Below are 14522 nucleotides of genomic sequence, written 5' to 3'. Positions count from 1 at the left end.
ATAGGGCTTGGTGTGACTTCTTATTCCCTAATTAGTTAGCTTTTTACCTCTCCCAGGATTTCGATCACTCTTGTGATGAGTATCACCACAGTCTACCAGGGATAGGCTTCTCAGTGCGCTAACCTGCACCTGCTCCCCACACACAAGGCTCCCACACTCATTAGAACACTCCATGCACGGGCCCCTCAACCATCCATCTGCGACCTTCCCTTAATCCTGTTTTGGCTACCAAATATCCGTTAGCCACACAGTTTCTAATCAGTTCTCATTTAAAAAAAAAATCAGCTTTTAAATATCAGGCCATGTGATTGTCTGTTACTCCCTGGTTGCCTACACTCCCTTTTATCTCTTGGCCATTTTTTCTCTTGGTTCACTGTCACTATATAACACGGTGGTCCTCAACCTTCCAACACTGTGACCCTTTTATATATACAGTTCCTCATGTGGTGACCCACAACCATAAAATTCTTTTGTTGCCCCTTCATAACTGCAACTTTGCTTCTGGTGTCAATTGTAATGTACATGTGATTATGATGTAGGATATCTTGACCTGTGAGCCTCGGGGGGTCGAGACCCACAGGCTGAGAGCCACTGCTATAACACTACTCTGCAACATACATGCAGGCCATTGATTGCCAAAATTGCAGCATCACTGCCACTAAGGATCTTTGTAACAATTGCTTTTTTTGTATGTGTGTGGAACACTTGTAGTGATCAGAGGACATGTGGGAGTTGATTCTTTCATAAGCTGTGGGTTCCAGGAGTCAAACTTGGGTCCTCAGGCTTCAAGGCAAGCACCTTACCTGATAGGCCATCTTTCCAGCCCTCACCAAGGGTCTTAGAAATGTTAAGTTCCCAGGTCCCATCTCAGTTCGTCTCCAAACTCCCAACAACCAGCCTGCCTTTAGCACTGCTTCCTGTGTCCATGAAACCAGCCTCGCTTTCTAACCACCTACCAGCCCAGCCCTTGAAATGCACATCTGCATTTATTTGAGCACACACTGACCATGAGCAGATTGATCCTCATAGCCTTGACTTTCCCCTCACTTCCCAAACTTATTTACAGTCTCTAGTCTTTGGTTATCATTTTTTGGAGCACACCTTCAACTTCCTTGCCTCTCACCATGGAAACTGCCAAAAACCACATCCGTGGCTTACTCTAAGTACTCTGTGCTTCACCCGTGAAGCTAAGTGAAACTGGAGAAAACAGCCCAGAGGACTAGTTTCACTCATAATCAGAACCTTCAGACGGCACTCCACAAGACCTGCCAATCATACTGTGGTTCTTTTCCTTAGGCCATGATTATTTCTATCAACAGATGATCTCGCTTCCCACTTGACTAAGAAAATGTAAGCAGTTGGAGAGCTTCCACTTCGGAGACATCATCTGCACACCTGCCCTGTTTGCACCCATATAAATATAGATGCAGGAGTGACTCAGCTGGCACCAGCTCGGGAGCCGTCTCAGCCTGCAGGCCTTCAGGAAGTGAGTTCCCCAGGCCTGCATCTCCCTCTGTGGCAGACTGCCACCAAAGCCTGCTGTTTATCAGCCCAGGACCAAACACAGCAAGTGGTACACTTTGCCTGAACTAGCACCTCCAAGCACACAGAACTCACTTGTACACACTGTGATGGGGAGGGTCAGCTTATCTATTCAGGATCCACATCTTATAAGAGGTTCTCCTCTTGCCTCTGGTCCTTGCCTCTTCTACCTGCCACATCTCCGTCTCCCTTTCTTCAGCTCATCACTTCTTTTGAGCAGTCTCTTCACATTTTTCCAAACTGTCCTCCTTGCCTTTTATGGGTGGCTCTGCAGCCCACATCACTGTACTCTATGGCTATATTTACCTTTATTTCCCTCACTACGCTGCAAGTTGCTTAAGGAAGATATGGTATCCAAGTCACCTTTGCAATCCTAGCCTATCCCATAATCTGGCTTATATAGTAGGGTTTCAAAATATGAGAAAAGTAAGCTCTGCTTGCTGTGTTTGGTCCTGGGCTGATAAACAGCAGGCTTTGGTGGCAGTCTGCCACAGAGGGAGATGCTGGCCTGGGGGACTCACTTCCTGAAGGCCTGCAGGCTGAGACTGCTCCGGAGCTGGTGCCAGCTGACTCACTCCTGCATCTCAACCTCCTGCGCTCAAACAGATTTGGATCCTGATTCATTGTGTTGCTTGCTGGCTGTTGGAGCAGAGATGCTTGTGCCTGAGGCGAGGAAGGAAGAGACAGGAGGTGGGCAGCTGAAGAGCCTTTACGGGGTACTTACGCAATAGACTCCTGAAAATCCCTGGAATGCTTCAGAAACGTATCATCTGAACTCTATCCCTCGGACAAGCCTACAATTCAGGGTACTTCCTCTGTGAAAGCTGAAAGGATTACCATAAACAGCGTGCTTTTCCTTACAGGGGTTTCAACATGCAGCTCATAGGTGGGTTTTGATAAGGATTATACCCTGGGCTTCTTGCATGAAGCAAAAAAAAAAAAAAAAAAAAAAAAAAGGTTATCTTCAGAAACTCCAATTCCAGTGTTGTCAAATCCAAAAGCAATTAAAATACTGTTGTGTGGTTTGGAATTATAGCTTACATGTTAACATAGCTACCATTTCCCCTAAGGACAGCCTGCATTTCTACCCTGATGTCATCTAACTCTGGGTCTCAAGAGGGTAGAGAACTCAACAGAAAAAGTTATTTAAGCCAAGCTTGATAGCACGCACCTATAATGCCAGGACTCCTGAAGCAGAGACAGCATTGCTCCAGACAATCAACACAGTGCCTTCTAGGCCAGCAGGGCTGCAGAGTAAGATCCTGCCTCAAGCAAAAATAAACAAGTGGAAAGAGTGACCACCAAGTCTAGGGACACTCAGAGTTGTAGAGAGCAAATGAAGGCACCAATGACTGAGCAGACAGGAGGGTGGGACTTCCTCACTGCCTTACCATGAACCCATTACAGCTTTGTCCTCTTAGTGCACATTGGTCTGTTATATAATACCCAAGTTACTACCACAGCCTACAACCACAAACTGATTCATTTCTCTCTCTCTCTCTCTCTCTCTCTCTCTCTCTCTCTCTCTCTCTCTCTCTCGTTTTGTTTGCTTTTTAAGACAGGATCTCACTATGTAACTCTGGTAACTCACTAAGTAGATCAGGTTGCCTCCTGCCTCTGCCATGTGCACCACCACATCTGGCAGCACACTGCTTTTCAGTTCTTGGATCCAAATTTCACCCCCACAAAGCCAAAAGGCCCTGGCTTTGGAGCCCTTAAGCTTGTTTGCCCAACCATAACCATCCAGCCCAACTACCCCACAGCCACCCTTCCAAGGAGGAAGTGCCTCAAAGAACTGAGTAGCAACCCTCTCATAAGTTCTTATGGGTAAAAATCAGCGGACACAAATCAACAAGAAAATCTGTTCTCCCACTTCAAACATGTTCGACTCCCACGTTAAGACAAAGGAGTCACATGTCACCCTTGCCTGACATCTCTGACTACCTTCTCTCCTCTCCAGGGGGTGGTTACTACACTGGAAAGGACTGGAGCGGGGAAGTGGGTGCCTTCCTTTTACATCTGAACTGCAGCTCACAGAGAGGATGCTCGATGTCAGGTTGAGCCTGAGCAAGCAATGGCACACAACATGTGTCCTTTGTCCGAGCCCTGGATATCACAGTTTTCCCTCAGTCCTAAACAACTGGACAGGCTCTGTGTTGGTAGAGAAGGCTCTACCAGAGAAAACAGTGAGGGAAAGAGAGGAAGACCTGACCCTCAATAGCTTAGAAGTTCAAACAACCTACCACGGTTTAATGACCTCCTCTCTGCTCAAGTTTCAAAGGAGACTCTCCTTTGTTAATTTGCTTTTCTGTTTGTTGTGAGGGTCTCACTGTGTAGCCCTGGCTGGCCTGGACTCACTCAGTGGACCAGGCTGGACTTGAACTTATAGAGATCCACCTGCCTCTGCCTCTCAAGTGCTGGGATTAAAGGAAAGCGTGCACCGCCATCGCCTGGCCTAATTTTTAGCTTTAATTTTTTTTAGATACTTATCTATTTAGTTACCACATATGTATGGATATGTTTGAGTGTGGGGAGGTATATGTGGTATATGCACACATGTGTGGGTTTGGATGCCTGTGAATATTTGAAGGGCCCAGAAGAAGACCTGGAGTCCAGCTCTATCTCTGGTCACTTATTACCCCCAGAAAGGCTCTCTCACTGTACCTGGAGCTAGCTTGGCAGCTAGCAGATTCCAGCAATACTCCTGTCTCTGACCCTTTCTCTATACTCTCTTCTCCCAGATTGAGGGTTACAGGTACATGAGAACATGCCCAGTTCTGATGGGTTCTGGCTATTTTAACTCATGTCTTTATGTTTGCATAATTACCCACAGCCTTGTCAATTTAGATTTTTTTTTAAGAATAAAAAGCATTTATCTCAGTTTTTTATTTTTTGGAGACAGGATTTCACTCTGTATCTTTTTTGTTTGTTTGTTTGTTTTTGAGACAGGGTTTCTCTGTGTAGCCCTGACTGTCCTGGAACTCACTCTGTAGACCAGGGTGGCCTCGAACTCAGAAACCACCTGCCTCTGCCTCCCGAGTGCTGGGATTAAAGGCATGCGCCACCATGCCCAGCTTCACTCTGTATCTTAAGTTACAGCTTTCTATGTAGATCAAGCTGGCCCCCAATTTACAGTGATTCTCCTGCCTGTTTCATAGATGCTGAGTTTACAAGCACACGCCACCACACACACTCAGCTTTTTGTTGTCATTTGTCTTAGTGAGGGTTTCTATTGCTTCAACAAAATACCATGACCAAAAGCAAGTTGGGGAGGAAAGGATTTATTTGGCTTACACTCCCAGATCATAGTCCATCACTGGAGGAAGTCAGGACAGGAACTCAAACAGGACAGGAACCTGGAGACAGGAGTTGATATAGAAGCCTTAGTTGGTTGTTGCTTACTGGCTTGCTCAACAGGCTTGCTCAACTTGCTTTCTTTTTTTTTTTTTTTTTTTTTAAAGATTTATTTATTTATTATATGTAAGTACACTGTAGCTGTCTTCAGACACTCTAGAAGAGGGCATCAGATCTTGTTACAGGTGGTTGTGAGCCACCATGTGGTTGCTGGGATTTGAACTCCGGACCTTCGGAAGAGCAGTCGGGTGCTCTTACCCACTGAGCCATCTCACCAGCCCCTCAACTTGCTTTCTTATAGAACTCAGAACCACCAGTCCGAGGATGGCTCCACCCACAATGGGCTGGGCCCTCTTTCATCAGTCTCTAAATGCCTTGCAGTTGGGTCCTATGGAGGCATTTTCTTAATTGAGGTTCCCCACTATCGGAAAACTTCAGTTTGTGTCAAGCTGACATAAGACACACATCATTGTCTAGAGATGGGGTTCTCAGTGTGTAGCCCATGATGGCCCCACAGTAATCCTCCTCCCTCAGACTCCCCCGAGATTACAGAAACAAGCCATCATACCTGGTGAAGCCTTAGAGACAGGGAGATAGCTCAATCAGTGAAGTGATGAGTTGAAGCCTAAAGTGTTCAAAAGCCAGAATGCCAGGCGTGGTGGCACACAACTTTGATCTCAGTAGTGGAGAAACTGAGGAAGGCAGGTCTCTATGAATTTCAGGCCAGCTTCATCTACATAGAGTTTCAGACCAGCTAGGGCTACATAGAACTTGTCTCATAAGACAAATAAACAAATAACAATAGCAATAAAAACCGTGACAATTAAGCCAGGCAGTGGCGGTGCACGCCTTTAATCCCAGCACCTGGGAGGCAAAGGCAGGTGGATTTCTGAGTTCAAGACCAGCCTGGTCTACAGAGTGAGTTCCAGGATAGCCAGGACCATACAAAGAAACCCTGTCTTGAAAAAAACAAACAAACAACAATAAAAACATCCCAGCACTGGAAAGACAGAGACAGGAAGAACCCTGTGGCTCCCTGGTCAGCCAGCCTAGCCTACTTGGTTAGGTTAAGACCAGCGAGAGAGTTTGTCCCAGAATTTGGTAGCTATTACTTATGATTTTGTTTATCTGGTGTTCTGTGTTTGTTTTTTGTTTGTTTGTTTGCTGGGTTTTTTGTTTTTGTTTTTTGTTTGTTTTTCAAGACAGGATTTCTCTGTGTAGCCCTGGCTGTCCTGGAACTCACTCTGTGGACCAGGCTGGCCTCGAACTCAGAAATCCACCTGCCCCTGCCTCCCAAGTGCTGGGATTAACGGCGTGTGCCACCACTGCCCGACTGTTTATCTGTTTTGTACTGTTTTGTACTAAAAGATAAGTAGTGGGTACTTTTTGTTCAATTGTCTACTCTGGAATTTGTAAATGAAATTATTTTGAGCTGACGCATAAAAACGATAGGTGTTTAATGGAGTGTCATGTGACAGTTAAATACATGTATACTCTATGCAGAGCTAGTAACTTTTTTATTTTATGTGTTTAGGTATTTTGCCTGCATGCATGTCTATGCATCACATGCATGCTTGGTACCAGCAGAGGCCAGCAGAGGGTCGTGGATCTCCTGGAACTAAAGTTCTGGCTGGTTGTGAGCATCCATGTGGGTGCAGGGGATCAAGCTTCAGTTCTCTGGAAAACAGTGGCTTTTAACCATGGAGCCCACTTCTCAGCCAGACAAACATTTTTTGTTTCTTGGTTGTTTTTTCGAGACAGGGTTTCTCTGTGTGCCAGTCCTGGCTGACCTGGAATTCACTCTATAGACCACGCTGACCTCAAACTCACAGGGATCCACCTGCCTCTGCCTCCTGAGTACTAGAATTCAAGGCATGTGCCACTACACCCTGCTGAATGTTTTGAAAATGTGCATTATACTATATATTCCAGAACATTCAAGGAGCTGGGAATGTAGCCCTTTGAACATGTGGGGATGATTGTGTTGTCCCTTGGTACTATGTTTAGTTAAGCAACAAAACTATGCCAAAATACCTTACCCAACTGGTCTTGAGAATGATGGCTTTTGGGAATTCTTTCAGGCCAGTTATGATTGCTGGAAAGAAAACAACCAAATCCTCCTTCAATGGTCTTTTTAAATGACAGATTTCTAGTCACTCTGTACTGACAGTTTTCCTTATGGACTACATCTTAGAACTAGAACTGGCAGCTTCTAATGTCTATAAGAATGTCTGTCAATCAACAGGTTGTCCACCTAGCTAAGGGACAGCTTCCTGGAATTCAGATGGCAGAACCTAGGTTATAATTAACTCAGACTTCCTTCTCCTCTTGTACCTTGGCCATGACCTTAATCCTCACCTAGATTTTCCATCCCATCTACGGATAAAAATTTGTTCTGAATTAGATCAACTGAACTGTGGTCCCGGTAGCCTTAGAAAATTGGCTGGGTGGCTGCAGAGAATCTTAGACCGTACATTTAGACTTACTCATGACTTAACAAAAACAGACAGACATCCCCTTTAGGGATAATGTTGTAGGGTAGCTCACGACTGCCTAAAACTCCAGCTCCAGGGACATCTGATGGCTCTGGCCTATGTGACCACCCACTCTCATATTCACACACAGACACATCCACAGTTAAATAAATATTTCAAAATAAAACAAGTTGTGACTGAGGAGATCATATAGGGTAGGGTGTTAAACAAGTAGCAGTGAGCCACACTGACTGTCTTTTAAACCTGACTTTGAATCCATCCAGCTGGAAACGGATCATTTCCAAAGCCATTCACATTTCTTTTTTTTTATCCTCCTTGCTCATTTTATTCCCTGCCCCTTTTAAACTCGTATTAAAAACAAAGCAAACATTACTTGGTAAGGATAAGTGAACTTTTTTCAAGGTAATTTCTTGCAAACAGAATGTTTACAGTTCCTGGAACCACAGCAACGACACTACAAAGAAAGAACGGGCAGGGAAGATAAAAATATGAATGGCTTTGGAAATGAGCAGTTTCCAGCTGAGTGGATTTAAAGTCAGATTTAAAGGAGGACAGTCAGCAGTCAGGAGCCCACTGCTGCTCACGGAAAGCACTCAAGGCCCTAGCCTATGAGATCTCCTCAGTCCCCACAACTTAAAAAAAAAACACTTACTTAAGTGTGTGTGTGTGTGTGTGTGTATGTGTGTGTGTTGTGTATGTTGGTAGGTGTGTGTAGTATGAACACAAAGGCCAGAGGAGAACATTGGCTGTCCCGCTTTCTCACTCTCTAGCTTATTCTCTTGAGACAGGGTCTCTCATGGAATCCAGATCGAGGCCAGCAGCCAGCAAACCCTAGTGGTCCAGGTGTTCCACCCCCTACTGGACTGGATTTTCAGGCCTTTATATAGCCATGCCCAGCTTTCAGTGCCGGGGACTCTAACTCAGATCCTTACGCTTGCTTGTTCAGTGGATGCTCTTACCCCCTCCCCAGACCCTTTTGAAGGATTTTTAAATTTTATTTATTGTTGTTGTTGGGAGTGGGGCACACATATACCTTGATGTGTGCCAGCCTTTGTTCTGAATTTTATAAGATTACCTAGCATGGTATGAGATGCGTGCCTGTAATCCTAATACTTGAGGCTAAGGCAGGAGGATTGCTATGAGTTCAAGGTGGGTCTGGGCTACAGAATGAGTTCTAAGCCAGCCAGGGAAATCTGAGATTCTGTGTCAAAGAACCAAGATAAATTTAAAAAATAAAGGAAAAGTATGTTCCCTGGAAGGTTGCCAGATTGTTTTCCATCTGCCAGGGATGGAACCTAGGGCCTTATGCTCTCTTATCAAGTGCTCTGTTACTGAGCTATGTCTCCCAGTGATAGCTGAACAATGTCTAAAACTGTGCAGCCCTGAGTCCAGGCATCTATTACACTGGGGTGGAGGTCCAGCAATGGTTAGATGCCACAAAGCAGGCTACAACGCCTTAACTGTGTTATCAGATTCAAGGGCTTCTTCCATCTTTATAAAGGGAAGGCTAACTTCTTTCCTTTTATATGACACAGCTCCATGTTTCCTATTTCTACGGGGCTTAAAGCCCAGTGGAAGAGATAGCAACATAAGTAATCACAAGCCATGCATAGTGCATGCTATGTCGAGGAGATCAACAACAGGCGTCTGCGTTGCATATGAGGGATGAACAACCAGGAGAGGCTGAGGAAGGCCGGTGTGTAGAAGCTAGAAGTCAGTTAAGGGGATACAAAGGGGAAATGAACATATTAAACAGCAGGGATGAACACTGAAGCAGGGTCAGATGGGAGAATCTGAACAGCAAGGCAGGGAGGACCATAGGGAGGGATGTGCCATGGAGACAAAGGGCAAAGGATTCTTACATTAAATGATGAAGCATTTTAAAGATGCTAAGGATAGTAAAGTGTTTGAAAGAGGCAAGAACTGCAGCCAGATTTCCATCTTGGGAAGCTCAATGTCAGAGCAACACTGAGGAACACTGTGGAAGGTGATGGTAGTCCAGGGCAGCTTAGGAGAGGGAACAGCAGAGACAAATTAGAGCAAAGAAGCATTCAGTTTAGGGATCGACTGGAGAAGGTGCTCCACAAAATATTGGGTAGGTGTGTCTGAAACTCAGAACAGTGTCTTGTGCCTGTAAGTCATCTGGGAGAGTGGATGGGACTGCTTGGGAAGAAATGCAAAGCCAAGTGAGCCCAGGGTTTGTTTATTGCTGTGTCCCCAGCACCTGAAGCCTTCCTGGCACTAGGAAGTGTTTGAGATTTGAATAAATGACTCAGATAATGAAAATAGAGGCAGTCTAAGAACATGGCTCTGAGAAACCACCATTTCGAGAGGCAAAGAGACTAGTGCAAGGGTTTCAGATCCAAGGAAGTGAAGGCTGAGTCCGATCCCCAGGACCCATATGGTGGAATCAATTCCCACAGGGTTGTCCTCTGACCAATATGCGCACGTGCACACACAACAATAAAAATGTAATTAAAAATAAAGAGAAGGAAATCACTGTTGTTTGAGCTGGCCATGGTAGGCTACATTATAATCTTGGGGAGCTGAGACAAAGCGACTGTGAATCCAAGGACATTCTTGGCTACATAGCAAGTTCCAGGTCAGCCAAGGCTCTGATACTCCATCTCTAAAGACCAAGGTAAATACAATAATACAATAGAAAAGAAATCCCTGGTGACTGGTGGTCATAGTCTCAGCAGAGGTGGCAGTGGCTGTGGCTGGGGAGTATCTGAGAGAGCAGAGGCTGTGAATTACAGCCCACTGTTTCCAGGAACTTGACCGAATGAATCTTCGTCTTTCCTCTTTGTTTTTGTTTCCCGTTTATTTTTTGATTTTGAGATAGAGTCTTGCTCTGTAGCTCAAGCTGGCTCTGAACTCATTATCCTGGTCTCAAATTCCTGATCCTCCTTTCCAGGGCTGGGCTTACAGATCTGTTATCATCATGTCTGGTCTTCGCCTTTTCTTCAGTTTTTCTCCTTAAGTTAGGAGATAGGCTCAACTCTCTTTAAATTTCTATTCAAAAAATGTTCTCTTTTCATTCTCATACTAATGGTCTGTCTTTTCTCTCTGCTAGTAAATGATAGTGTATAAAGATGTCATAAATCTGTTCATATTTTCTCCTTACCTGTTTTTCCGGTTTTCTGTTCTAGGCAACCTGATAATCAATCAATCAATCTCTCTCTCTCTCTCTCTCTCTCTCTCTCTCTCTCTCTCTCTCTCTCTCNCACACACACACACACACACACACACACACACACACACACACACACACATAGAGGGCAATCAGGAGCACTTCCTTAGGTACCATCTACTCCCTCCAGCCCCCATCAATTGGATGCCCTTTCTTAGGTAGCATCTTCTTCCCCCACTCCCATCAATCAGGTGCCCTTTTTTAGGAACCATCTACTCCATCCCCACCCCGACATAGGTTTCACTCACCTGGAACTTGACACTTAGATTAGGCTGTGTAGCCTGTGAACCCCAGGTATCTGCTTAGCTCCACTTCCAGTAGGCAGCCTGGCTCTAGAGATTGAACTCAGATGCTTGAAGCGTATGTGACAAGCGCTTTACCTGCACCTCCGTGGTTTTTTTTGTTTGTTTGCTTGCTTGTTTGGGGTTTTTTTTGAATGTTCTTGGAGACAGGACCTTATTATATAACTTCACATCATCTGAAACTGAATATGCAGAGCAGTGTTGTGTAACAGTTTTCTCTGAGATTGAAACATTCCATCCTACAGGAAAGCTCTTCAAATAGGTAAACAACCTAAGATAGCTTTAGGAAGTCCCTGAAACTGACCAGATTCACTAGGTCTGATCCTGCCAGAGTAAGCTATAAAAGCTGAGAGTCTGTCTGACATGAAGCTGAGCTTCAAAGAAGTCTCTCAGATAAACTGAGCTGCAAAGAAGACTCTTGAGACCAGATCAACTACCCAGAAGAAGCCACGACCAGCTGAGCTGCCTGGAAGAGGTGAAGACCAATAGAGGCGCCTGTAGGCTGTGGGTGTGCTCCAGGCTCCCAGCTTTTGATAGCTGTCACCCATGCTGCAGCAGGCTTGGTAATGCAGCTGTCTGCTGAGGTCTGGTCTTTTGCCATGTATTGTATTACTAAATACTGGCCTCCAAGGCCTGGTTGCCCTCAGTTATTAAAGAATCTGCACATACACAAGTGATGCTGTGTAATCTTGTCCCCTAAGTTATTCTTGATTGGTGAATAAAGATGCCTACAGCCTATAGCTGGCAGAAGAGAGATAGGTGAAGGTTGGGTTCTGGGTTTGAGGTCAGAGGAAGGACCATGAGGGAGAGGGGGGAAGGTGATAGAGGAGAGGTGCTATGGGGTAGGTGAGCTATGAAAACATGGATGGCCAATTGGAGTTAAGAACACCCCAGATGGAACATATCAAGTTATAACTCGGGATTATTGATAGGGAAGGAGACATAATAGCACAGTGGGTAGATATCGGCACAGCTTTAGTGCTGGTTAAGGCTTATTATAAATATAAAAGTTGTGTGTCTTTTATCTGGAAACTGAATGGTCAAAGGTGGGGTAGAAACCCTCCTATCTGAGATTAAATATTAAATACAACAAATCGGTGCCCATTTCTGTTCACAAGTTACCTTGGTGGTACGTATCTACATTTAGGTCTGTTGTGGGCTACCTATCTGGGGTGAGTAGATGTGAGTCTCCCCAGGAGAGGTTCTGTCACACAACAGTCAGGCTGGCCTCTAACTTAAGGCTATCCTTGTACCTCTACTTACTAAGTTCTGAGACCACGCCCAGTTTATCTCAGAGCTGAGGACTGAACCCAGGGCTTCACGTGTGCTAGGGAAGCAACTGGCCAATAGGAGGCGTCTCTAGCCCCTCTTTTGTCTGTTCTTGACAGCAGCCAGAATGATCCTTCCAATGTTGAGCCGTAGCTGATCAACCTTCTCCTCAAAACCACACACCCTGGGGCATGTACTCACGCTGGTTTATGTTGAAATCCTCTTCTCTTTTTATTAAAGATTTATTAACTTTTTATTTATATGAGTACACTGTAGCTGTCTTCAGACACACTAGAAGAGAGCATCGGATCCCATTACAGATGGTTGTGAGCCACCGTGTGGTTGCTGGGATTTGAACTCAGGACCACTGGAAGAGCAGTCAGTGCTCTTAACTGCTGAGCCATTTCTCCATCCTGGAATCCTCTTCTCTTAGAGCATTATTTGACTCAACTCTCCCTTTGCTCAAAGCCTGGCCATCCTTTCCAATGACTGTGGTACCTTGGCTTCTGCCAGCTCTCTAGCGTCTTTATCTCACTAACATAGCCCTCCTCTACAGCTTGCTTCCCTCCAATAGTCTGTGAACACTGGGAAGCAGACCTTCCAAGAACACCTCGCCTGGAGGAGCAGAGAGAAAGATAACCAAGAAGCTAGTCCTGCCCTTGAGGAACCCACTCTGGTGAGTCATGCAACCTAACAAGTAATTAGAATGGAAAGGCTTACAGCATTTGGAAGCCAGAGGCCGAGAGGCGCTAGGGAAAGGGACTGTTTGAGATGACAGTTACTGATCTCTGCAGCCTGGGCAGCAGTTAAAGCCATGAGATCATCAGAAGAGAGTATAAGAAATGACAGACACTCAGAGCCACCTGTGTCTAAGAATGAAGGACAGAGAAATGGGCCCGGGTAGAACTATCTAGAAGACGGAGAAGAGTCAGCTCAGCAGAGCCACCCATGACCAAGTTGCTAGATTGCCTTTTGGGAGCTGACTTTTTTTATTATTGGTTCCAAGACTGGGTCTTGTAGCCTACCCAGACTGGCCTAGAATTTGGTGTTTCCTTGGCTGTCCTCAAACTTTTGGTCTTCCCGCCTCAGCATCCTGAATGCTAGGTTACAGATGTCTGCCATCGCAGTGAGCTAAATAGGCTCTATAAAATCTACCAACAGAGTTGGGGAAAGGTCAGTGCTAAAGCTATTGCCTAGTGTGCACACGGCCCTGGCTCATCAACAAAACCCAGAACCCTACCAAAAAATACACGTCAAAGAGTCCCAACATTTCCTATGACAGTTATTACTATGAACATGTAATATAAAGCCATATATTCATTCTCATAAGAACCTAGGATTAGGTACTAAGATGACCTGGTTGCTTAGCAAAGGAGACCAGCTCACCTTCCCAAGTATAGGCATCTACTAAGGAAAGAAAGATCTGCTAGCAAGCCATGGTGTCATTTGTATTCCCAGCCCTTTGAGTCTGAGGCAGAAGGATCTTGAGTTTTTAGCTAGCCTGGGATATATAGGGAGTCCCTGTCTCAAACAGGAAAGATAAAACCAAACAGGTTTGAACCCAGGCAATTTGAGCATGTAATGTTTTTGTTTGTTTTTAAAGATTTTTTATTTATATTTTATTTATTTATTTAATACTTTTTTCTTTTCTTTTCTTTTCTTTTTTCTTTTCTTTTTGGTTTTTCGAGACAGGGTTTCTCTGTGTAGCCCTGGCGGTCCTGGGACTCACTCTGTAGACCAGGCTGGCCTCAAACTCAGAAATTCGCCTGCCTCTGCCTCCCAAATGCATTATTACTTTTTTTCGAGACAGAGTTTTTCTGTGTACCCCTGGCTAGCCTGGAACTCACTTGGTAGACCAGGTCAGCCTCGAACTCAAAGATCTGCCTTCCTCTGCCTCCTGAGTGCAACAGCATGTACTCATAACCACTATGTTACGACGCCATCTCTCTGTGATTTTTTTCCTATTTCACTAAACACCTATTGAGGGTCATGTCCTTGATGTAACCTCTGCGTACAGCAGCTGGAAGCCCAGACCCCCCCACCCCATTCATGGAGTTCCTCTCCTTATGAGATGCTGACATTAAAGGAAGAAAATCCAGTCAGGTGAGATGACTCAGCGTAAGGACACCTGCTGCCAAGCCTGACAGCCAGGATCCCTGGGTCCCACATGATGGGAGGAGATAACTGACTCCTGAAAGTTGTCCCTCTGACTTCCGCAGAAGCACATAATTTAAAAATAAAATGTAGCCGGGTGTGGTGGCGCACGCCTTTAATACCAGCACTCGGGAGGCAGAGGCAGGCGGATTTCTGAGTTCGAGGCCAGCCTGGTCTACAAAGTGAGTTCCAGGACAGTCAGGGCTACACAGA

The 14522-nt window shown here is 45.2% G+C and overlaps 1 pseudogene; it reads right to left on the bottom strand.

Moving 5' to 3' along the window:
• Positions 1 to 8810: 8810 nt before the first annotated feature.
• LOC115064948 lies at positions 8811 to 8924 on the bottom strand (annotated as a pseudogene).
• Between the last annotated feature and the right edge of the window lie 5598 nt (positions 8925 to 14522).

Source organism: Mus pahari, chromosome 10, assembly GCF_900095145.1.
Source record: "Mus pahari chromosome 10, PAHARI_EIJ_v1.1, whole genome shotgun sequence".
NCBI lineage: Eukaryota > Metazoa > Chordata > Mammalia > Rodentia > Muridae > Mus > Mus pahari.
Note: the sequence above shows the minus strand (reverse complement) of the source record. Positions and strands in the feature narration are given on the sequence as shown.